We start from the raw sequence: 23,904 nt of genomic DNA on the forward strand, positions 1-23,904 counted from the left end.
AATGACCATGTCGACCCTTTTTTGATCGCTGAAGTCTTTTATCAGTGCATTCTACTAGTTAAAGATGATGCTCAATGCCGACTTTCATATAATGCTTTCATGAAAATGCCTTTGAGAATGAAAGCAGTGGCCAGATTCTGATCTCCCCTCTTCAGATCTTCTGCTATTGTTTTTTCATTTCCTAAATCAATGTAATAGAAAAGAAAATTATGCCTGTTCTCAGAATATATATGAAATCTAAGAATGTTTCTAAAGAAAACTTCATATCTACTAGACAGTTTTCATTAGTCAATTTAATAAAACTTTAAAATGACCTTTTTCTCTCTTGAGGCTAACTGAATTGTAGAGCTTAGTGTCCTTTGGATAAGTTCCAAGAAGGAAAGTCACCCTGCAGAGTTCAAGTCTCTGTGGAAAGCAAACCAAGTCCACTGTACTTGAACTCCAACAGCCATTTATTATTAGGTCTTGAGTCTTAAATGCAGTGATAAATAGACAGAATGGCTATATTCTGCTTATATTTTGGACCCGTTTCTGAAACCTTAACACATGGGAAACTTATGCCAATGGAAGTTTTCTGAGGAGTAAAAATGGCAAAGTGGGCATTTTCCAGGCTATCCTGATATTTTGAGAGTAGTAAATCGGGGAATAAATGGACATCAAAGGCCTAGTTGTACCACAGGCTCCGAGCTCGGCAGCTGCGGGGCAGCAAGACCCCCTCCAGCCAGGAGGGGACTGCACGTCCCATCTTCTTCTCCCCCAGCGCCCTGGTTTCCCCTGAGCACAGCTGAGACGTCTCATTAGTTCTTCCATCAGGGGTCAGTGGAATCGGCCTTCTCAAACCTGAACTTTAACCACAGCAAACAGCAAGAAAACAGGGAGCTGGGACAAGCCTCTTCTGGGCTCAGTTCCCTGGCACAGAAGTACTGAAGGCACCGAGGCTTCTGTGCTGATGTTTGCCTTTACTTTTTGGACTGTCCTTGAGCAGGAATAATGTTTACACAGTTGGAGAACGTTATTGCCATCAGTATTTCTTGTGTGGTTTTTCTTGCAGAAAATGACTTTTTTTTTTTTTCCCTCAGAGAAAATACTGGCATTTTAGGCTGTTATTTTCACGATATGGCATACTGTAGGGCTTTTTCAGAGATTAGTTCGTTAAGGGAAAAGAAGATGGCTATCATAAGTATGTCCTTCACTGCTGTTGAAAGGATGCATTGCTACTTCTGCATATAACAGTTTTAATGGTGCTGTTTTGGATAAACAATTTTATGACAGTACAGTTTTGTCTTCAACGACACAGCTGTAGTCTAGGAAACTAAACATATCTTTCCTAGTGTTTTTATTTTTCAGAGGAGCATTTTCAATACTTATGTGTATCTATTTTTTTTAACCCACCACAAAATGAAAAATATTATACTATTAAGATTTCGGCAGTCTCTTATTTGTGTATGTATTAGAAAGAATTGTAAGTACAGACACGGGCTTAATAATAATCCAATTTAACATTTTATCATTGTCAAAGGCATTTGTAGAGGAATCCATCAACTCTTCTGATTTCCATACAATGCGATTTACCATGTTAGAAATGTAATGTTAATGGTACTTGGTATACACACTGTAATCCTTTAAAATAATGTACATGGCAAACGGATATGTTCTCATGCATTAATAATTTAAAAGTTAATTTTAGGTACTTACTCAATATGATTAACTGATGGATCAGCAGTCTTATACAGAGAAGCAGTGAGCACACTTAAAGGAAGAGCATGCTGGAAGCCAGCCAGGTGGCTGCCTGCGTGAGGTTCAAAAATACCTGGGCTTTATCCCTCCTGTTTCCCTTCAGTGTTGGATGCGGCGCATCACAGTTGTGACGGTGCTCTCTGGTTTTGAGATGAAATGTGTAAAGTGCCATTGAGGTTGAGGTAGCAGGACTTTTGGGGCAGAGTGGAGATGTTTCAGAAGGTGGGAATCCATACGATCCAGTCCTGCTGGTGGCTGGCTGGCTCTGCTGTGCCGGCCCAGTTATGTAACTTCTCTTCTTTCACTTCTCGCTTTTTGAGGACACCCTGTAATGCCAAGCTGTAAATTGATATTCTAGGATGGAAATACTATGGATGGCAAGTATAACCATTTCATTGTGCAGCTAAAGAATGAGCCGGGGCAAATAGCATTAAACAGTATGTAGAAGAGGCGTGTGTTGAAGCCTGTGGCTGTGGCCGCGGCAGCGGGCTCTGCGAAAGCAGCAGGAACAGGACATCTATTGCACAAACTCTGGTCAAGTTTTACAAGTACATGTATGGCTACAAAAGAGGATGGAGGCTCTCTCTTCACAAGGAGCCACAGGGAGCAGGCAAGGGGTAAGGGGTCCAAGTTGCACTGAGAGAGGCTTCATCTTGAGCCCAGAAAGAAATGAGAACAATCATCCACCGGAACAACGTTCCCAGGGACATGGTGGAATGCCCATCACTGGAGGCTTTCAAGGTGTGATTTGTCAGGGTGCCAGATAATCTCATCTAGGCTTCATTTCCTACAAAAGGTCAGACCAGATAATCTTTGGAGGTCCTTCGCGACCTGGGCTGCTCTGTCATTCTACGACCTATAGGCACAGAAAGTTTCCTATGTAGGCGTGTGGGGCTGTGATCGCAGCCATACTGGCCCTGGGGTCCGGCAGCAGCAGAGAGGAGGCAGCCTCACCTCTAGTGCGGTACCAGCGCTCTGAGGCTGGACCCCCAAAGCGCACCACTGGGGAGAGCGACGGCTGACAGGCCAGGGCAGACCAGCCCCGCGGCGGGAAGAGAGGGGTGAGCTGGGGGCTGTGAAGCGATGGCGCACGGCGCAACCTCCCAAGGGGCCGGGCTGGGCCTGGGCCAGGCCGAGCGTAAGCAGTGCTGACAGGCTGGAGAGCGGCGCTCAGCACCGCATCAAGTGGGAATGGCCGAGGGAAGCACGGTCCTGGGAGAGGCCGGGGGGCTGTCGGCGTGAGGAGGGCGAGCAGCGGGCGCATGCGTCCGAGCGGCTGCGGTGACACACGAGGAAACCAGAGACACTTGAGGAGTTGAACAGGGAGAGCAAGTGGTGAGGACAGAGTGAGATCAGAGCAGGGCTGGATGGAAAGACGGGGACGGAGAGGGCGGGCTGATAACAAAAACATTCCTTCAAATACAGTGAAGAAGAGCCGCGGAGGGGGAACGCGCACGAGCCGGGCGGGTATCACGTTACATCGCACGGCGTGTTCAGCGCGGGCGCGGAGCCGCAACGCTCCCGCCAGCGCACACGCGGTCCCGGGAGGAAAAACTCGGAGATTCCCCCGCTTCTCCGCGCACTTGGTTTCCTTCTATAGCGCTGGCTACTTAGGAGAAGGGGTGCTGCATCTGGCCGGCTGAACGTTGCCCTCCTCCCCGAGCGCGGTAGCTTGCGTTGAAATCTATAGGCTTAAAAACACCGGCTCTGGGGGAAGCGCGCAGCTTCCCTCCTCCTCAGAGCGGGGTTTTTCGCAGCCCGAGCTACTCGCGAGCTACTGGCCAAACAGGATTGCTGGGAGCTACGGCAAAGCGGTGCGGATGCGGGGAGCGAAACAGCCAAGGTCCCACCGCACCGAAGTTCGGAGCGGCAGCCGGCAGCAGCGCCGGCGGAGCGCGGGGCTGCGGGGAGCTCGGGGCGTTTGGCGGCGGAGAGCGGCTCCCCGCAGCGCCCACCTCCGCCGCCCCGCCGGGCGCCTGCTCGGTGCCACCGGGAGCGCTGGGAGGGGACCTGGGGCACCTTCCCCGGGCAGGTTTGCGGAGAAAGCCGTGGTAACGGGGGAGGGGGGGGAAGGTTAAAGAAGAAGTCCCCGCGCGAATGTCCGGCGCCCGTGGATGCCCCGGGTGCTCTGCTGGCTTTATCTCAGGGAGCGCACAGCCCCCCTTCCCCCGCAACAAAAGCACGCGCCGGTGCTACCCGCGGGCGGGCTTTTGTCAGCGGGCAGGGCGCCCCCCGCAGCGGCGCCCCGACCTGCCGCCTCCCGCGCCGCCCGCCGCCGGGGCTCCCGGCCGCCCCCTGCCCTCGGCGGGGCGGCGGCGGCGGGGCGCGGGCTGGGGCTGCGGCTGCGTGCGGCGGGGGCGGGGCGGGGCGGGGCGCGGGGCGCCGCCGGGAGTCAGCTGGGCGCGAGGCGAGAGCGCGGCGGCGGCGGGGCGCCGTTAGCACCGGGAGCCGGCGGCGGCAGCAGCAGCAGCAGCAGCAGCAGCGGCGGCAGCAGCAGCGGCGCGGGCGGGCGGGCAGGCAGGCAGAAGTTTTCTCGGCGGATTCCTCCCGCAGCCCGGGGTTGCCTTGCGGAGGCGCGAGCGTCCCCCTCCGCGTTGGGTGTGTTTTGCCTTTTTTTTTTTTTTTTTTTTGTTGTTGCTGTTTCTGTGCTTCTTTAATTGCGTTTTTCCGTGATTTTTTAAATTAATTTAAAAAATATATACTTTTTATTGCTGTTTTTGAGGCGCGTGGCTGCGAGAGCTCGCCCTCCCGTGCCCCCTCCACCCCGCCGCCCGGAGGAGCCCCCTCCCCGCCCGCGCTCCCCTCCCCGCCGCCGCGCACGACCCTTCCCCTGACCCCCTGGCGCCCGCCCGAAACTTGGCGGGTGCGCGCCGGGCGGGGAGGGTGCCGGCCGCCCGCCCAGCAGGTAAGGGGCCGGGGGGCGGCGCGGGGGGGCGGGGGCGCTGCCCCTGGAGAGCCGCAGCGCGGGGAGGCCAGGCCGGGGTGGGGGGTGAGAGTTCGCTGGCTCCTCGGTGCCGGAGGCCGGTGGGAGGAGGAGAGCAAACTTCCTTTTCCTGGGGCCGCCGGCGAGCCCCCCCACCCCCCCCCGCCCCGTGCCCGCGGGGATCGCCACCCGCGCACCTCCCGCCGCCCGGCGGGGAGCCCCGGGGGCGGCCGGCTGCTGCTCGCCGCGGTGCTGGGGGGGAGCGGCCCTTTCCCCCGGCTCGGGGCTTCCTTGCCGCGTTTTGTTTGCTCGCCCGCTGCGTGCCTCTCCCCGGCGGTGCCGGGAGCCGGGCTTTCCCGTCGCCCCGCGCTGGAGCTGGGCGAAGACCTGCCCCGCCAACTGCTGGCGGTGCTGCCGAAACTCCCCAGGGCGCCCCGCGCCGTGCCCCCCCACCCCACCCCGTAGCCGCGCAGCGTTTGCGGGAGGGCCGGTGGATGGGCAGTTCGCAGAAATGCCACCCCGGAGTGCTGCCACCTTCCTGCTCATCCCCTGCGCCGGTCTGCGGCGACGGCCGTGCGTGTCCGTGTCCGCAGGGGGCGGCCCTGCGCGCCCCCGCCGCGCCGGGAGCCCCTGGCCAGCCCGGGAGCCCCGGAGCGGGGGGAGCGCTGGGGCTCTTCTGCCTCCGCTCCCCGCCGGGAGAGCCGCGCACGCACGGTGCTCTTATTGTGTAACGGTGGTACTGCAGGCTGGGGCTGAAACGATGGCATCTTTTATAAGAACAGTTTGCAGTGAATTGGTTTGGCAGATGAACTTCTGTAAAATCGCCTTGCCTCGCTTCTGTTGCTTAAGTGCCAGCGCCGCCCCCCCCCCCCCCCCCCCCCCAAGCTTTTACCCTTTTCCCCCGGTTTCCTTTGAAGCATCGCATAACTGTATTGCCAGCAGGATGGAAAGTGCTGATTCAGCAGCCTGGAGCCCCACTCCATCTGAAGTGGTGGTCTGCCTGAAATGTTCCCATTTGTTGAAACAGGAACATGTGTTGCTGGTATGTCAAAGCAGCATTGATCGGGTTTTCTAAAACAGCCCTAAAGAATGCAAGTTTGCTTTTCCTTTCACTAAAGAAGAATGAATTCGGGGTTGGGGTGGAAGCAAGAGAGGGATAGGAGGGATGTGAGTAGCTACTGCCTTAAGTTATGCTTGTAAGGAACAGTTGGAATTGTGTGGCCTCATAAAGGTGATGAGCAATTACTCATTCTAACAGATCTTGCAGGACAAGTAGCAGTGATGCGTTAACACTCCAACTCTATCCCTGCGTCTAGACACTAGTTGTGCTTAAACCTCTAGAAAAAGTACATAGAAGGGCAACAAGGCTAATCCTGGGATTAAAAAGGAGTGAGTTATGAGGACAGGTTAAAAAAACTCTGCACAAACACATGGAGATTAGAAAACCCGCATCAAAAAAGGAAGTGTATGCAAAACTTTAAGTGGCAGCTCTGGCTGTGCTTCACAATCATTTTGGGGCTGGGGAAGGGTGCAGGGGGTCAGCAGGGTGCTGCTCATGTGAAGGGTGCAGGCAGAGGGTCAGCGGGATGCTCTTCCCATGCAGTGTTAGCCTTCCTAGAGAGCTTACCTCACAGTGTGGCAGGAGGAGGAGAGTGTTCCAGAGCCGTATTCCTCTGGCTATCTTTGTACAGTTACATGCTAATATCAAGGCTGTTCAGGTTTTCTTTCTCCAGAGCCAAACTCTTTAAAATTCATCACGACGTAGAGCCAACAACCAAGCCTGAAAAGCAGTGTTTGGTAGCCTTATTGCAAATGATAAACTGACGGAGCAGCAGACCCTGACGCTTGCCTCCAGTGATCGCTTTACCATGTTATACTCAATTCATTTTCTTCACTTGGTCTTTATTTGTTCTTAAAGTAGGTCTTGTTTGCCCTGGCTACATATTAAAGATCTTGTGGTACTTCCATGGTTTTCCTTGGTTTTGTTAATCAAAATACACCCTCCCTTACCGCTGTGTGAGTTGGCTTTCATCCTCAGATACAGCCACACCTGGATTTCAGTAGCATATTCCTGTGTTTTCTGTTAGGTGGTCCGAAAGTGCTACCTGAATGCAAAATGGGTCTCAGTATTTCAGTTCTGCTTAAGCATATGCCATGCACTGTGTAAACATTTGCAGCCCTCTATCTTGCAAGCACTTAAACGATTCCAGCAAGAATTGTCACAAAGGTTTTTTAGAAATCTTTGGTCATGTTCTCCGCTGCACTCAGGGTGTAAATGGGCAAAAAGTATCTGGATTTCTCTGGCGAAGGGATTCTTCTAAGGCAGGGAGTTCCCAGCTGGCAGAGGAAAGGCATAGCTGGGTCATGTGCCGCTTCTGCCAGCAGCATGAGAGTGTTGCACTGGGAGTTTGTTTTCTGACAGCACCGAACGAGCAGATGTCCCTCTAGACTGTAAGGCACCGGCAGCTTCCCTGGGCGTGCGTAGCGGTGGCAGCAGGCTAGCTGGGGGGCTGCCGGGTAGTGTCACACCGGGTGGGACTGTGCTGTCGTTCCTTTCCTCCCTTCTGCCATGCCCCTGTACGTGTGGTTGCAGAGGTTTATGGTGACAGCGCTGAGTGAGGCCAGATTTCTAGGCAAAACTTTTGCTTAGACCAGCTGATCTCTGTCTTGGGAAGCATGTGGCGGGGAAGTGCGTGCTGAGGTGTTTCTTCAGATACCTGGAAGCTGGGGCTGGGGGGAGACATGAAGAGGGTGCCTTTTGATGTCTGGTGGTATGCATTTTTAGGATACCCTTAAGTGTTTGCGCAGTTAAAAATTTCACTGGTTACAGCAAACACGGTGGTGCACAACTTTACCAGTTTATGCTGGCCTTTTTACTCTAAACCTCTGTGTGAACATTACTAGTGGGGTCAAGGGAAAAAGGTTTTCTTCATTTTTAAGCCAGCATTTCTATCCACACTAAGACTAAAGAAGCCTGCTTTTCTTTGGATTTGCATCAGCTATGAGGGTACTGATGCTAGTTCACAGTGCAGCATTTCTTACGTGTGCCCACCTGGCCCAGGGTTTTCACAAACAAGAAAGATGACTCTTGAGACCTCTGCCTCTGTCAGGCTTGTGTGAAACTTGCCAACTGGCTTGGCTGCAGTGTGATTGCATAAGCCTCCTTCTGTAGGAAAGCAGGCTAAGAAGTTAGGATTGTTTTTCTTGGAAACTGGACCTGCTCCTGGGTATGTCCAAAATATACCAGTAGCAGCTCTTCACCTAGGGAAATCTAGGAAAGGAGATCCTTTCCCTAAAAGGTGAAACTCAGCGATCTTTAGGAATTATGAAGTTGCCAATGAATCCTTTTATAAGCACTGAACTTTATTGACAGGTTTGCTATCCTTGTGCCGCCTGCTGCTCGGGACAATACTTTGCAACCTAAACTTGTATGTGGCAAAGCAGTTTGCTTCCCATTACCTTTTCTCCCAAACCGGTGGTTGTTATGAAACATAATATTATCAAGTAAACAGATGTCACCTCATTGACTTTTCTTTCTCCATACTTGTTGAGCTATGCACTTCTGAACTAGTCCCATGCCAGGTCCTTGCTATTCTCATACCATCTGTTGAATTGGATGATCTTTTTGGACAGCAGTTCTCCCATTAGCTCGATATGGTTCCTCAGTTGTGATGTGGAGGGGACTGTCCAAGGAAGCCAGATTCTACTGTGAATGCAGCATTAAAAAAAAAAAAAAATTGTTGATCACTATAAGGCATCCTGTCTACAAACAGGCTGTTAGCTCCTCACTGACAAAACAACCAGAACAGCCTGACTTTATGAGATCTGGTTGGATATACTTGGCAATCCCTTTGCCTTGGCAATCCCTTTGCTGGTATGCCTTATTCCCCTGGGTACTGTTTCCTCAGCAGATAACCTGATGTGAGAGACAGGCACTATGTTTTTTGTACAGGTACATTCATCTGGAAGTAGTGGTGCTTGTGGTTTTTAGCAGCTTTCGGACTTACGATGTGCATAGGAGCGCTGAAGACTGAAGGATTCATGAAGTGAGTTGCCACCAGTGCTGAGTTATGCTGAAACTCTGAGAGATGTTCACATTCACACTGATGTGCATCCACTGTCTGAAAACTCATCTCCTTTGCTTTCCTAGGGTCTTCCACAAGTTGCAGATGGATCAGTTCATGCAGTTCATGCAAGCGGATGTGGCTGTCAGGACTGAAGGCATTGCAAGTTCAAGCCCTGCTTTACAGTAGTGCCCTTGTGAATAGTTCTGTCTTTCCTGGTCTGTGTAACAGAAAAGAGGAGTGATTTGTTTAGTGGTGAGGAGCTAGTGCTGTCAGTGAACTTGAAAACTTGTTGGAAGATGCTTGTGAATGCATGAGGTTTTGAGCACTGAGTAAGTGATTTTCTGTTAGGAGAATGTGGCGTCAGCTTAGTGGCTGCTTGGATTTTTACAGGCAAATGACCCATGGTGGAAAGGACCAGAGGCTTAGGTGTGGATTGAACAAACGTATGGACAGGATGAATCCTGTGGGTTCTCCAGAACCCAACATTGGCCATCATTTACAAGCCAAGAGAGCTTTTAATGAAACCTGCTAATTGCATCTCAGTTAAGTGATGGGGAGGTGCAGATTACCACTCCTGAATGACTGCAGCAAAAGCTGGCCATCGTGAAGACTAGTTGTTGGAAGTGAGTGATCTTTTTAGCGGAGTAGGAGACCTACTCAAGCAGCATGGATAATGCACCATGTGACTAATACAATAAGTTCGTGTGAGGGACCTTTTCCATCCTGAAGCTTTTCAGAAACCTTTGATAAGTCATTTTTGGTAAGTCATTACATTTGTTGAGTATCAAAAGATAACTTTGGAGAGAGGAAAGTGGTAGAGGAAAATGGGTGGTTCTCTGGTATGTAGTATGAAGTAAAATTACAGGTTGTATTGGGCTTGTAGATTGTGAGACTAGATCTGGCATAATGTAGGCACATGGCATGAAAGTCTGCCTTATTATAGTGAGAGAGGTGAGATGTGTCTTTCTTGGAGTCCTTTGCAGCTTTCAAGACTGCTGGCTTTGAGAATACGCTGGCTCAGGTGTGATGGGATAAATCTTGTTTGCTAGAATACATTTGACCTTTTCTTGGAGAAAGGAAGCGAAGAAATTTCCCCTTTACCACATGAAGGTAGGACAGACGCTGCTTATTCTTCCCTGAATTGAGGGAAGGGATGGGGAGAGGGGAGTCACAAGTCTTAAGTAAACTGCACAGTGTATTTCTGAAAACAGCTTTGCAACTGTGGTGATAGCCATGGTCCTTGAGTGCAGAGGTGAGGAGTGCCCTAGAGGAGTTTGCTGGGAACACTGTGACCATCTTTGCATTCGCTTCTTGCAGGTGCATACTGTAGGGTATGAGTAACACAGTGTCCTATTTCTGTTGTATTCTTTTGTTGGACTCCAGGGGAAGACTGCAAGAGGTTTTCCCATTATTTTACCCTCCTGCTGCTGACCTGTCATCCTTAAGCCAACAGCAACAAGCTGAGCAGCTATGTTGATCTTAGTGCCCAACAGTTGCATTAACGGCTACAGTATTCACTATTGGACAGTTCTGTTGCTCTAGCAGTACTATTCAAACAATGTATTTCTTAGCGAGTCTGTTTCAGCTTTTTTGGAGGAAAACCCAAGGAACATGGGCAGTTTCCAAAAAGGCAGTTTTACACGGGCAGGTTATGATGAATGGGCTAATTGTAAACACACGTTTGGTTAAACCACTAGCAAACCAGCCTTTGACTCTTCCCAGCCACCATCAATGCCAGCTTCTACTAGTTCTCAACAGGACAAAAATAGGAAATTACTTTCCTGGCAGCAAACTGTAGAGGAAATGCCATGCCATCCTGTTGGAATAAACCTATAGCTCAGTGGGAAGGAACTCTCCTGCTGAGCAGTGGTGGGATTTTCTACGTTTGGTCAAAAGTAAACTTCAGAGCATGGTCCTTGAGCTCCCTTCATGCTTACTGCTGCAGAATTTGTGTCAACAGGGAAATCGGAGAAGCCAAGCAGCCACAGTGAAGCCAAGCCTGCGATTGCTGAAGGCTGCAGATAAGTGAGGGTGGATAATGCTCCATGACACCAGTATCATTCTTCCATTATGCATCCCTGGTGAGAAAATCAATAAGCCGGGAGAATCTCTAAGTCCATAGGCTCTTTTCATGGTGGAGATTAACATTTGATGAACACTTGGAAACTTCTTTCAATGCCTGGGATCTAAATTATGCCATTCTGATGACTTGATCAAGTGCCTGCAGCTCTCTCCTAACTCATGTTCTTGGTTTGCAGCACAGACTAAGTTTTCAGAAGCTCTTTCTAAACTTTGATTAGCTTTATTTCTAGGTCATCTTCAGGTGCTAATTTTGACTTTTGAAACCATGGGGAAAGGAATCCTTGAAATGTCACCCAAATCTCTTCCACTGTGGATGCTTCCATTACAGAATGGTTTAATGCTTAAACACACTTTGTCAGGGAGTTACCACCAGACTCTTGTGTCTGTGCATGCTTCATATGTTTGTAGAGTGCTTCAGATTTCAAAACTAGCTGGCAGCAGGGATTTGGATCCTTTTCTAGGAGAAACTGTCCAAAAATTTTCCCAGATCTTGACTTTAATGGAGGGCAGTAGGACAAGATAGTTGTATACTAGAAAGGATGAGAGCAGAAGCTTTGAAGAGCTGACATAGAAATAGGGGAGTTACGGTTTTTTTTCCCTTTGGTTTTGTTTGTTCATGTCGTGCCCCCCCCCCCCGCCCCCCCTTCTTTTCCATGATGTTTATCTCTGCAAAACTACTAGGTACAGATGCAGATGGGAGAACTTTCTCTCTTTAAATGGAAATTGGGAGTGGGGGTGAGAGGAACTGGGGGAAGGTGAAGTCTGTAAGTTAGTCTTGCTTAGTGTGTTGTTAAAGCTTTGAGCATCCTTGGAAAGGAACGAGGAACTTTATATCAAAGCACAAGTGTGGAATTAAACTTCAAGGGGCTGGAAAAGCTAAGAATTGAGAAGCTTGTGATATTTCTGTCTTGTGCCAAAACCTTTCTTAAAAGGCCTGCTTTCCTTTCTGGCTTAAATGTATTTGAAGTCCATTTAAGAGAATATTAAGGGAGAAATATGTATTGCAAGGCCATTGATTCTTCCTGAATTAATGTCTTGTGGGTGATCATTCTTCATTCTAATAGCTGCTTGTGCTGACATCACCCGAGATGTCAGGGGATTATATCAGAATTCAAGCCTTGATATTTTGCAGAACAATGGCTCAAGTGCTGGCAGATGCTTTCTCGGTGGGTCAGGTTGCTTTTGTTTTTCCTGTCCAGCTCTGACTGTGATGTTCCAGTTACTGTACGTGGTCACAGCAAGGAATGTAGTAAACAGTTTCCAAGAAAAGGGTATCTGTGTAGCACAATTGTAAGGAAAAAGTACTACTTGGTGCTAAATCTTATGCTAGAGGCAGATTTGCCATCAGCATCTATACTTCAATGCATGCATTTTTTAAATGCTTTGTGGAAAAGCTCACCAGATTTAATATTGTCATCTTCTGTTTTGTGTTGCGATGAAATACTTCATTCCAGGAATCCTGGAATCCAAAAAGTTGAGGCCAGAAGTGGTGTTTTTGTGGTGGTTTCTTTGTTTTGTTTTGTGTTTTGTTTGGTTTTTAAGTTGTGAGGTTTTGGTTTTGTTTTTTTTTTCCTCCCTGGCTGCTGGGTTCCTAGCTTTATTGCTTTTATTTTTTGTTATTGAATGATGGTTCTTCCTGAAGGCCCTTGTTGTGGTTTAACCCAGCAGGCAGCTAAACACCTCACAGCTGTTCATGCACTGCCCCCAGTGGAACGGGGGAGAGAATCAGAAAAAAGGTAAAAGCTCGTGGATTGAGATAAAGGCAGTTTAATAGGACAGAAGAGGAAGGTAAAATAATAATAATGATAAAAGAATATACGAAACAAATGATGCCCAGTGTAGTTGCTGAACACCTGCTGACCAATGCACTGGCAGTCCCAGAGTAGGAGGCTGCCACCCTCCAGCCAACTTGCCCCACTTTTTTTTGTTCAGCATGATGCCACATGGTACGGAATATCCCTTTGGCCAGTTGGGGTCAGCTGTCCTGGCTGTGTCGCCTCCCAGCTTCTTGTGTTTCCCCAGCCTCCTTGCGGGCAGGGCAGCTTGAGAAGCTGTGAAGTCCTTGACTTGTTGCTGAGCAGTGCTTACGCTAACTAAAATACCAACATTATTCTCTCCCTAAATCTAAAACACAGGACTATACCAGCTACTAGGAAGAAAATTAACTCTATCCTAGCCAAAACCAGGACAGCCCTGTATGGGGTGAGTGATCAGAATAGCTCATTATTATGCTGTAGAAATGATCAAAACGGAATGTCACAGATTATACATGATTTTCATGAGCTGATAGCTTTTGATATTCTTTACTGGTAGGCTATTACAACATTACCCATAGTGACATCTAAGGTTTGAAAGGTTTCAGAAAAGGCATTGGTTTGGGTGGTGGTGTTTTGGTTTTGTTTTGTTGTTTTGTTGGGGTTTTTTTTTTTACCCTAAAAGGTTTCAGGAGAATTGAGCAAGGAGGCTACAAGATGAGCTGTGGGAGTGCAGAGCAAATGCTGTTTGGGTTGCTGGCATCTCTGATGTGTGCTCAGGCTTGTTTTGCATTTAGCATGTATTTTTTTGTTCTACAGCTGATGGTCAGGGTTGAAACCCCTGTGGAGTTCCTTGCAAGCAAAGGTGGATGACATTGTTAACAGATACAAAGTCAGAGGAGTATTGCAAAGAATGCTGCAGCTGATTCTGTGTGTGATAGGATGAGTTTAGGTGTGTGGTGACACTTGTAGCACCTCTTTGAGTTGTTGACTGGTGACTTCTCTCCCCAGTGTCCTTTGGAAAAGAGTACTGCTGATGCAGCCTTTGGTAGGAGAATGGCATTGCAAGATGTCTTGCTAGTATTAGCCTTAGCTAATTTTGGTAAGCGTATAATTTGGCTTGGTTTACTTGCAAGTGGTTCAGCTCTTCTTCCCAGGAGCAGGAGTTGTCGTGGTTGCCTGGAAAACGAGTGATTTTGAAAAGTGGATGAAGGATTACTGTGCTGTAACAGTCTGACTTAGTTTTGCTTGTATTGGTCTCTGAGAACTTCTTGGGCTCTTGATGTGCCACAGTCCAACTCTTCCTTAGAAGGTTTGTTCCCCAGGTCTCTCGTTTAAAATTCAGGTGAGCTAACGTGACATTTTTGTAGGTGAAGTAGCTTATTGGGTCAATTTGGCAGCACTTGGTAGAGTTTCAGGGAGACAGCTAGTATGCAGCCATCAGTGATACAAGTCACTTTTTTAGAGTGCTGAAATACAAATTTCTGTTGTGCAAAGTCTGCAATGTGGAGAAGCTTTTCCCCTGGGAGGGGCAAGTCTTCACTTCTGAAAAGATGTGGGCCATGCTAAGAGCTCACTACTACCAGAAGATGATGTTGTTTTTGTAAAGGCACTTGCAACTCTTACCTGGGGCCAATTTGGTCATGGCTGACTCTCTAACCAGGTAGAAAGCTGCCCTGCATACTTTTTTTTTTCTGAGAAGGTTTTTCTTGTGGATTAGGAGATGGGATCAGCTCTTGGAAATGTGATGGGGCAGCTGAGGTGAGGTGTCTTTCTAGGGAAAGAAAGAGAAATAAGTGGGAAGAGAACAGGTCCCCTCTCCTTTCAGTAGTAGCAAGCTGCTGGGCCAGCTTGGATGGGGAAGTCTACTGATTTTTCTGAAGACCCAACATAAGGATTTTCTCTGTGAATTCTGACACATGTTGTGGAGCTACACAAGTGAAGAAGCTAAGACCTGGCTTTGCAGAGCATCTCCAGAGCCTGTCTGTATTTGCAAGGTTTATCTGTTGAAGGGAGATTTTCTAGAATATGTGTGTGGGTTTAGGGAAGATAAAACTTGTTTTAACCTTGTGTCTGATCCATATGCTGCCCTGAAATGTGAATCTGAGCGACAGTGTCTTTATTTGTGTATTTCTTAAAAAAAAAATTAAAAGAAAATGGACATGTGTGGGTGGGTTGTTTTCTTAAAATTAATATGAAATTTCAGTGCTATGTGGGGCTTTTTATTGAGCAACGCAGCCGTAACAAAAATGTTAGTATTGTATGTATAAAGAAGATAAAAATATCACCTTCACAGTTTCAGAAAATTATGTAAGGTATGTGTAGCTGTATCTTATTATACAATCGTCATAAACCAGAGCAACTGAGGAAGTAACTGGTAATAAATCCATCATTATTCATATTATGAGAAACACTGAGCATAATAACTGCTCATACTTACAGCAGAGCTATGAGGAACACTGGAGATTTGGTTGACTTACCCTGAAATGTTGTGGTAAAACATACTTGTTTCAGGCCAGTTACCAGCTGAAATGTTTTTTTCCTGGAATGTCTCGGCTGTTCCCAGTCTTGCAGTCCTGGAGCTGCCTGCGAGCTGGTTCAGCTGCTCTGCTCTGACCAAGAGGGGTTTCTTTAGCCAGAATCAAATAAAGGCACTAGAGGTGTCTGCTCTTCCGTCTGCTAGGAAATGGCCTTGGTGGCTGTAGGGCAGATCTCACTCATAAACCCCTGTGACTCTTGAGGGGCTGCCTGGGATAGAGCTGCAAATGTTTCAGCCTTGATAAAGCTAGTATGCTTTAGCCTGAAAAAAACCCCAAAACCCACAAACCACCCTGCAAACTGAAAACCAAAATAAGTTCTTTAGTAATTTCAGTTATTATTCTTGCCTGTGGTAAATGTGGAATCACTCTGGGGGCAATGTGATGTGTCATGGCTTTCCTTCATTTTACCAAATGGAGTTTGGGAAGACCTGGAGTTTGGGTTCTTGGGTTCTAGATTACACAGCAGTGACAAGCATTTCTTTTCAGAAATGTTTCTGGTTTGCTTTTTCCATAGTTTTAACACAAAAAATGTTGAGCTAATTGACTAGCTCAGTCTTTCTGACTGGGTACAAACTCTGTTACACGCAAACTCTTGCATGGACTGAGGAAGAGATCTTTTCTGATTCTTCGTTACAGGGCTCTGCCTCTGTCTAAAAACAGTTTCTGGCTTTTGTAAAGTCATTTGGAGACTGACAAAATGCATCTTAAATATTCTCCCCGTACCCTGTGTTTTACTTTGAGCACTCTATCAGCTGCTGAGTGAAGTTCAGGTTTTGTAATAAATGCTACGCATAATGTTTCAGTTGCTTTGCATAGCTGTATTAGGTTTTTGGGCTACAGAGATGAAGTAAGTAAGGAATGAGAAGTAATTTTATGGGCATACTAACGTGGTTGCATACAAATATCAAGTTTCTTCCTCTCCTCAGGATATCAGGCCAATGGGTATGCTTGACTTCAGCCATATCATGTCTGTACTGACTTTGGCAGTGATTCAGAGAAGGTTCATCCAGCCAGAGAAGTATCCATGGGACAACTACTTTTTTCAATTTTAATTTTTTTATTATTTTTTTTTTAAAGGGGGGGGGGGCTGAAACTTTCTTCCTGTGCGCAAGTGTGGCTTGTCTAAAGTAAATGTTTTGAGTACAGATTTACATTTAAGCTGTGTGGTCAGAGTGAATTTTTGCCTAAACCTATGGTTGAGCTGTAAATCATTGCGCTGTGTGGGCAACGATGCTTTCATCTGGTAGCTGGTCTTAGTTTCCATCTTCCTGCCAGTATCCTCTCAGTCTGCAGTCGTAACTCTGTGACACCAAGCAAGGAAGCGTGTGCTTTGTGTCAGGGGCTTGCAGACTCTTACAAATCCTGGCTTGCAGTGTATAAAGACCAGAGCTTCCCAAAGCAGCTTTCTTTGCAGCCCGGGCTGCCTTCCTGTGGCTCGCTTGTCAGCAATGTCACCTCTGCTCCCAGCAGCCAGGTGGCCGTGCTCTTTCCCTTCCTGGCTACGCAGGTACCTCATTTCTCTCTCGGGGGTGGGTGGGATGTATGCATCTCAAGGTTGTGACAACTGCCAGAAGTCCCCAGTGGTGACTAAGTACCGGGAGCTGGAGTTGGTGGTGAGCACCTGTGTTGTAAAATAGAAGAGGAAGAGTCTTGAAAGGGTGTGCTAGGAGGGAGAGGGTACCACCAGTTTGCCAGTTGTGCTTTGCCACTGATGTGCTGTACTGACACAGAGTTACAGCAGGCTCTTATAGTAGAGACTGTGTCTACAGTACAGAGTTTCTGGAATGTCCTACGGATATTGAAGACTTGCTCATGAAGGATTTTTGAATGTAGTTCAGTGGTATGCTGGAGTTTATTGTAGACCTTATAACTGATGCATAAATGAAGCCGACTACATGGCGTGGGTAGAGGAGGGAAGAGATGGAAGGAAGAATGTACTGCTGCTCATGGTCAGGGTGACAGACATCCATCTGCAGGTCAGGATTAGGGCATCACCAGCGTGGTTTCAATTGAAATTTGTTAGTTTAGTGTACTCTGGTTATATTTACTATATTATGCAGCCCCTCTGTGGTGTCTGATGGATGTGTCTTCTCTGCAGTTCAATGTGTGCTGCGTGCCACATGCATTCAATGCTTCCTTGGTACCCTAGGACTTTATGATGAAGCCTTTCAGCAATGTGATGTATTGCCGGGCTGGTTCGTGTCAGAGCATGCAATGGGAGCTGTAGTTTCAGGCTGGGCTGTGGGGCCGTTGGGCTCGGTGGTAGCATGGAAGCTTTGCAGGACTGTGGCCCTGTGTGGAGCTGAGGGCCTTGGGGGAGAGAGCTTCAGGTTATGTCTTCCTATGGTCTTCTGTGATCCTTTTAAAAGTACTGCTGTAATGGGGTACCTCATGCTACCTGACACCCCCTAGCCAAGTCGAAGGAGGTCCCTAGAAAACCAGTGGACTTGAAAGGATTGTATTAGAAGTGACTTTCACCCGAGCTGCTGCCTCTGAAATCCATTAGCAGTTTAAAATTAACCAGATACTCCAGGTAGCTTTAATAAAAGTGGCAGAAAGTCATTAAGATTCATTAGAAGAGTTTGTTTTATAACCATGTTGCCTTAGTGCAGCCTGGATTGCAAATGCTTTTGTTTTTGTGGTTTTTTTTTTTATTACCCTCTCCCCCCAAAACAAACCATGAAGCACTCCAATGAAGATGATTTTGCAGCGTGGCTGTAATGTCCCCAAAGGTAGATCTGATCAATGAAGAACTAACAGGATTTGTGTAAACCAAAGCAGCCCAAAGTAGCTATATCCTAAAATTGACCTAAGCTATAGAGCTTTGAATTATGGTGTCATCTTCCACCAGGGAGCACTGCAAAGTCTTCCTGCCCTTTTCCATCCTGTAAGAAAGGACCGAGCCATGCCATTGTTAGGGAGGGAGAACTGAACACAGACTAGAGACCTAAAATTTAACTCAGAATGTGAATTTACCCTGAATTTTGGATGTAAGTGAACACCAACTAAAAATGTTTGGGTTTTTTTTTTTTTTTTTTCATTGTTGTGATACTTACTGTAAAAGAAAGATTAGGAACCATTCCAGTCTGTTTCAGGATTTGATTGACATTTTGTAAGTGACCTCTCTGCTCATGTGTGCATTTTGCAGCAGTGGGAGGGGAGAGGGAAAGCTGCTTTAGAGGAGAGAGTTGGGGAGACGTGGTGAGAACCTAGAAGAGAAGGCAGGAAGAAGGGCAATTTTAACACAACTCTCAACTTGTTAATTGACTCTGTTTTTTAAATTTTTTCTCCTCCTGGTGCGCCCACTTCTCAGCAGTGTGAGAGAAGGAATCAAATTAATTTCCATAGTCATGCAGGTATTTCTAGTGTGATGGAGAGAAAAGGCAGAGCAGGCTGCCCTCCTCCTCCCCGCCCCCCCCCAACCGGTGAAGGTGACTTCATGGAAGGGGGTGGGGTGGTGTCTTAGCTCACAGTATGGCTCTGAAAATTATTACTGATATGATTATCTTTTCTGAGTAATGTTAATGCTTTCTTGGAGCTGCTGTTGGGCATCTGTATGGGAAAAACCTGCAGTTTCTGGGGGCTGTGTTTTGCCCGTGTGGTGGCTGTATTGCTCTATATTCACTTCCATGTCCCATGTGGAAATTAAATTCTCAGAGATTGTAATTGCCTCTTCAAAGGTGGAGGAAGTGTTAGAAAGAAGAAAAAAAATCAGCAGAGAGTGAGTATTTACACCACAATATGTAGTAAACATCCCGTTTGTGATACAGGTAGCTAATTCACATCAAAAACTTGGCCTGACTTCAGTCCTGGTCTAAACCGCAAGTGTCACTTTTGAGTAGAAGTTTATTTGCCACGTCCTGTGGTCTGGTGGCCATTCAGGCAGCTGGGGATTCCAGGGTTTACCACACAGTGAGGCGCCTGAACAAAAAGCTTCTGCTCTGAATGCAAATGGTGGCATGTCTGAACTCCATGAAGTGGCAATGCCTGCTCTGCTATGACTTCAAGTATCTATACCTGTTGATTTTATTTTTTTAAAAAATAACTTTATTTTCCCTTCTCTTTCATTTCCCACCCCTGTCACTCTTTAGGAGTGACGAGTGCTTTGCCTTTGCGGGCTGTCAGCCTCATGCTCCAGGATCCCAGTATCTGCAGTTGTAAAGATGCAAAGCAGGGAGCAGACAGTCATTCCTGATAGGGAGGGAAGGGCACTGGTGCTAATCCTGTAAATCCACAGCAAGCCCCTCCCGTGCTTAGAAACCTGATCTTAACTCTTAGATCCTCCTTGCTGTTGCTGTGATATTTAGATATAATTCCTGCTTTGTAAACAAAGAGGGGTTAGATCTAGTCAGATTTAAGGAAAACTGCATGAACTAGCCTTACAAATATTTATCCCTGTAGCGGCATCTTACTCTGGGATACTCAAGGAAAAATGACAAATGACTGTCTTTTTGACGCTGTACAATATAAAGCAAATGCAATTCCAAAGCCTCCCTTAAGCCTCTGTGGCATGCTTAAATATCTTCCAGTTGCGTGGTTAAAGGCTAAAATAAGGCTTGTAGCTGGGAGTAGTGGATTTGGGAGATTTGTGAAATGCCCGTCCCCAGCTACTTCCATTGATGCAAATGGTGGAGACCAAACTGTGGTGTGTGGGGAGGGGGAACTGCAGAGTGAAAGTTGGCTGAGTAAGAGATAATGCTTGCAGTTATGTTTAATTGGAGTTCGTTTCTTGTTAATACTCCCAGAGGTTTGATATAGTGAGAACAAATGCAAACGGAGTTTGGAAAACGTTGGTGGGTACAGCTCATTGCTTACAATCCATAAGCTAAAAAAATAATTGATGGGATGAAGGTTGGGGTATTTTATTTTTTCCCCAAACTGCCAGAGATGCTTGCTACTGAGTGTTAATGCCAAGCTGCAGAACAATATGGCTGCACCTTGGAGTACTGACTTCAGTTAATTGTGCAGAGATAAACATGTATGGATGGCTCTTTTTCCATGCTCTTCGGGAAGAAGAAATTTCTTTGCTCCTTGTACCCTTCAAAAACCTGACAGCCAGTGAATCCTTAATATTTTGATCTTCAGCTCATAGGTAGTGGCTAAGCATAAAAAATTATTCAAGACACTGGAAAGTAGTAGTGTTTCTGCTATTTGTCCTCCAGAGTGGGACTGGAGAGCGAAATTCCCAGTGCTCTCCACAGGGTGTTGACCACGTGCCTCTCGGTTGTCAGGTTCTGGTTTGTTTGTAGCATTAGGACGTAATATCCTATGTATCAACAGAGGCAAGTACATGGGTTAGACTTTATAAAAAGAAATCTTAACATGTACGGTTTGCAGGGGGGTGTTTTTTGACTGTATTTTTAAGACTTTTTGGCTCTGGAGGTTACAGCTGGCATGCAGCTTGTTGGTGTTCTTGCTCTGTGTAATGTCCATATAAGAAAGCGAGGAGGCGCATCCCTGTAAACTTATTTTTCGTGTAGCACAGTCCTAAATCTGGAGACTTTAGAGAGGTCAACTAATCAATGAGAAGCCGAAGTATAGCTGTGTGTTTGACGGCGGTTTGGTGACAGTGATGGGGAAACTCTACGTGCTCCCTGAACGGTCTTGTCTGTTGACTCACTGATTTTTTTCCTTTTAGCAATTTTGACTTTGTGTTTTTCTTTCCTCTTTCCCCAGTGCCCTCACACCACACCCTGCTTGCCACTCCACCCAGTAATGTTTTTTTAAATCATCTTGTGTTGCTTTTTAAACCTTCCTGTTTCTTCTTCTGAAAGTTGTGGACATGGAAAATGGACTCTTCCCTCTTTCTTTGCAGGAGGCTTTCATATATTTGAAAGATATCATCATGACCCTTACTTTCACTTTTGGCTGAGCTCCAGTTCATCCTGTTTTTCATTTTTTCTTCCCAGATGTCATGTTTTTCTAATTCTGTGATGTTTCTGTTGCTTTTGCTTGGATTCTTTCCAGTTGATCTTTCCTGAAACTTGCTGAAGACTGGATACAGTGTCATGCTGGAAGCTTTATCAGCCATGAGTAGAACAGAACTATTGCTTCATGATTCTCACATATGTTCCTCTGTACATTCTGATATGGTATTTGCCTCTTTCTTGACAAAGAATTTTCCAGTTTCTAAAACTTCATTTGAATTCGGTATTCCAGCAAGCTGGCAGCTTTAAGTTAGCAGCATCCCCAAGTTTAATGAGCATAATTTTCTCCTTCATTATCTAGATCATTAGTACTAGAATAGTGTGGGACCAGGGCAGACCTCTGCAGGTTGTTCAGTATGGCAAGCTGTTTTGTGAGCCTTCCCATTTTTTTCAAATCTGAGCAAACAAGCCAGTGCAGTTATCCAGTCACTTTCAAATCCACCATAAGATGACCATTTGCATTGATAACTGTGTAACAAAGTTTTCTTACTTGCCAAAAGATTCAAACTGCATTCTTACAACATGGTTTTGCTAATGTTAAATTCAGTGTCTGCTGTTTCTATGTTCCTGAAAATATTTTATTCTGCCATAGTAGGAAGCTGAGTTGCATTGACCTGGCTTATCCATGAACTGTTGGTTTTTGTTGAGTTCAGTATTTTGTTTTCTTCTCTGTGCTCACACATGGGTTTAATGGAAATCCATTTGCAAATAAGCAGCAACTATAATTCTTCAGGTGGTTCTTTCCACTCGTTTCCCCTCCCACTTCTTTAGGCTATCACTGTTTACCATTTTCCAGTCTCTCTTAACTTACGAATCCACTGTGAACTCTTAAAAATAACTGCTAGTGGTTTGAAGCTTTAAGAAAAACTCAAAACTGTTCAACATGTTCATGACTGAATTTCACAAAACCCAGCTAATCTGAAAATGGATTCATGCAATCTTTATTCATTCAATCTCATGTTTTTTTCTTTCTGCTGCCTTGCTATCACTAATAGTAGTTTTATTGTTGGCTGGATTTTGGGGTTTTTTGTGTGTTTTTTTTTTTTAAAATTATTATTATTATTATTATTAGTTTTGTTTTTGTTTGTTTGTTTTGTCCTTATTACCTGTAACTTTCTTGAGGAAGTGATGAGTGGACTGACCTTTTCCCTGAAGCATTATTGTATTGCTGTGGAATTGTAGAATGAGTTTTTGATACTTTGTCTCTTGCTTCACCTTCACTTATTCTGGTATTGCAATAATTGTCTTCAGGCTATTGCTCTTTTTAGTGGAGTACAGGTGAATGGACTTAGCTTGACCTCTTTAGCTAGTGAGGGAGAACAACTAACTTGCTTGCTTTTGATCATGTATGGGCAACAGCAAAACTTAAACATCTCGAGTCTGATTATTAACTGGAAGCCAATTAGAAACTGGAGATGAGAGAGAACAAACAGTGGCAGGAAGCTCTCTTCAGATACAAAGGCAAGTTCTTTTGTCTGGAATCATCCCATTGAAACAGTTAATGGGCAAATGCCAAAAGGTTGAATCGTCATCTTGGCTGGTTTTGTCAGATTTGGGTTTGAGAACATCATTTAGTTAGTGCCCCTGATCAGCTCAGCCATAATTCAGAAGCCATGTCAGGTTTTGTGTGTTGTGCTTCTGCTGCTACAGAAGTTTAAAACAGAAAGTACAGAAATGTACTGATGAATCCAGAATGGCTAGATAATCATATGACAAACTGGAGGCTTGGTTCTGTGTCACCACTAGATCTAGAAGCATGTTGGGTAAGGGGATGTTTACAGAGCAGAGACAGTGAACAATACTAATACTGTTCACAAAGTAAGAACCCTTCTGAAAAGGAACGTACAGTTTCAAGAACAGATGGTGTAGTGGTAATGAAGACTCACAAATTTTTGTTGGCTGGCAGCCATCTTTCAGGTTAGGATCTTGTCTCTAAAGCTCTTTCATAGAGTTTACTTCCTTTCTGCAAAGTACTTGATAAAAGGGCAGAGTTAATTCCTCATCGGAACTTGTTCTTCCTGGTCTAACAAAAATAAGCTCACCATGGAAGCACAAGGTAAGCACCAGTAAGCTCATGGAGGCAGGTAGGCTTTCTTGAGCAGTCTGTGTGGCTATTTCAGATTTTGTTCTGCTTGCTGTGCTCCAGAATTAGCGTGCTGCAGGACGGTTGTCACCCCTTTGATGGAAGGTGGGAAGACTGACTTGGAAAGATGCACAAGTCTTGCTTTGATCATCTTATTTCTTCTGCAGAAGCAGCATATTGTTTGTGAGACAGAGCTTACATAATCCTCCTTCTGTGTGTGTGTAAACATACTTAACACAGGCCTTTTGTTTCCTGACTAGTTTAAATTTATCCGTAGCGTACTTGCAGTGTGGAAGGGGACAGAGAAGAAGGATGAGTTACAGGATGCATTTCAGATTTCTCTTCTCTTCCAGTGCCCCAGAACTTGTATGGACTCATAACAAGCAAGACAGAGGTGAAATAACCCCATTCTTCTCTTCTATCCATGCTCTACCCTGCTGAGAGCAAACTGACTGTCTCTTTATAATCAGTGGTATCACAACCCTTGCTCTTCTTTGCTGGGTTGATTCTTCTGTTGCACAGTAGCTGTAGGGAGGCTTCAAATGCAGAATTAGTGTATAAGTCTGTGCCATTTTTGGCTGGCTGTTAGTGTTTAAAGTCTTTAAAGTCACCCAGTAAACACAACACAGAAGAGCAAAAGTTGGCCTGGATATGTGGCGCGTGTGTTCTTGTTTAATATCGGAATTCCTGGTATGGCCAGGGATGCATGCCAGCTTTGGCAGTACAGGGCACAGTTCAGATACTTAAGTACTATACTAAAAATAACAAGACTATTTTAGACTGGGACCCAA

The 23,904-nt window shown here is 46.2% G+C and overlaps 1 protein-coding gene across 4 annotated transcripts in view; it reads left to right on the plus strand.

The window, feature by feature from the left end:
• The first annotated feature begins 2,974 nt into the window (after positions 1-2,974).
• GRB10 (growth factor receptor bound protein 10) overlaps positions 2,975-23,904 on the plus strand; it is a 149,711-nt gene continuing 128,781 nt past the window's right edge. For 2 of the 4 annotated variants that reach the window (XR_008820535.1, XM_056330143.1), the window contains exon 1: positions 4,210-4,335. The gene's annotated coding sequence lies outside the window, so the exon portion shown is untranslated. Of the gene's footprint in view, positions 3,073-4,209; positions 4,336-4,367; positions 4,643-23,904 lie in introns of those variants that run through there. The other 2 variants (XM_056330146.1, XM_056330145.1) reach the window with 2 other exon arrangements.

The sequence above is a fragment of the Falco biarmicus genome, chromosome 3, assembly GCF_023638135.1.
Source record: "Falco biarmicus isolate bFalBia1 chromosome 3, bFalBia1.pri, whole genome shotgun sequence".
In the NCBI taxonomy this organism is placed as follows: Eukaryota; Metazoa; Chordata; class Aves; order Falconiformes; family Falconidae; genus Falco; species Falco biarmicus.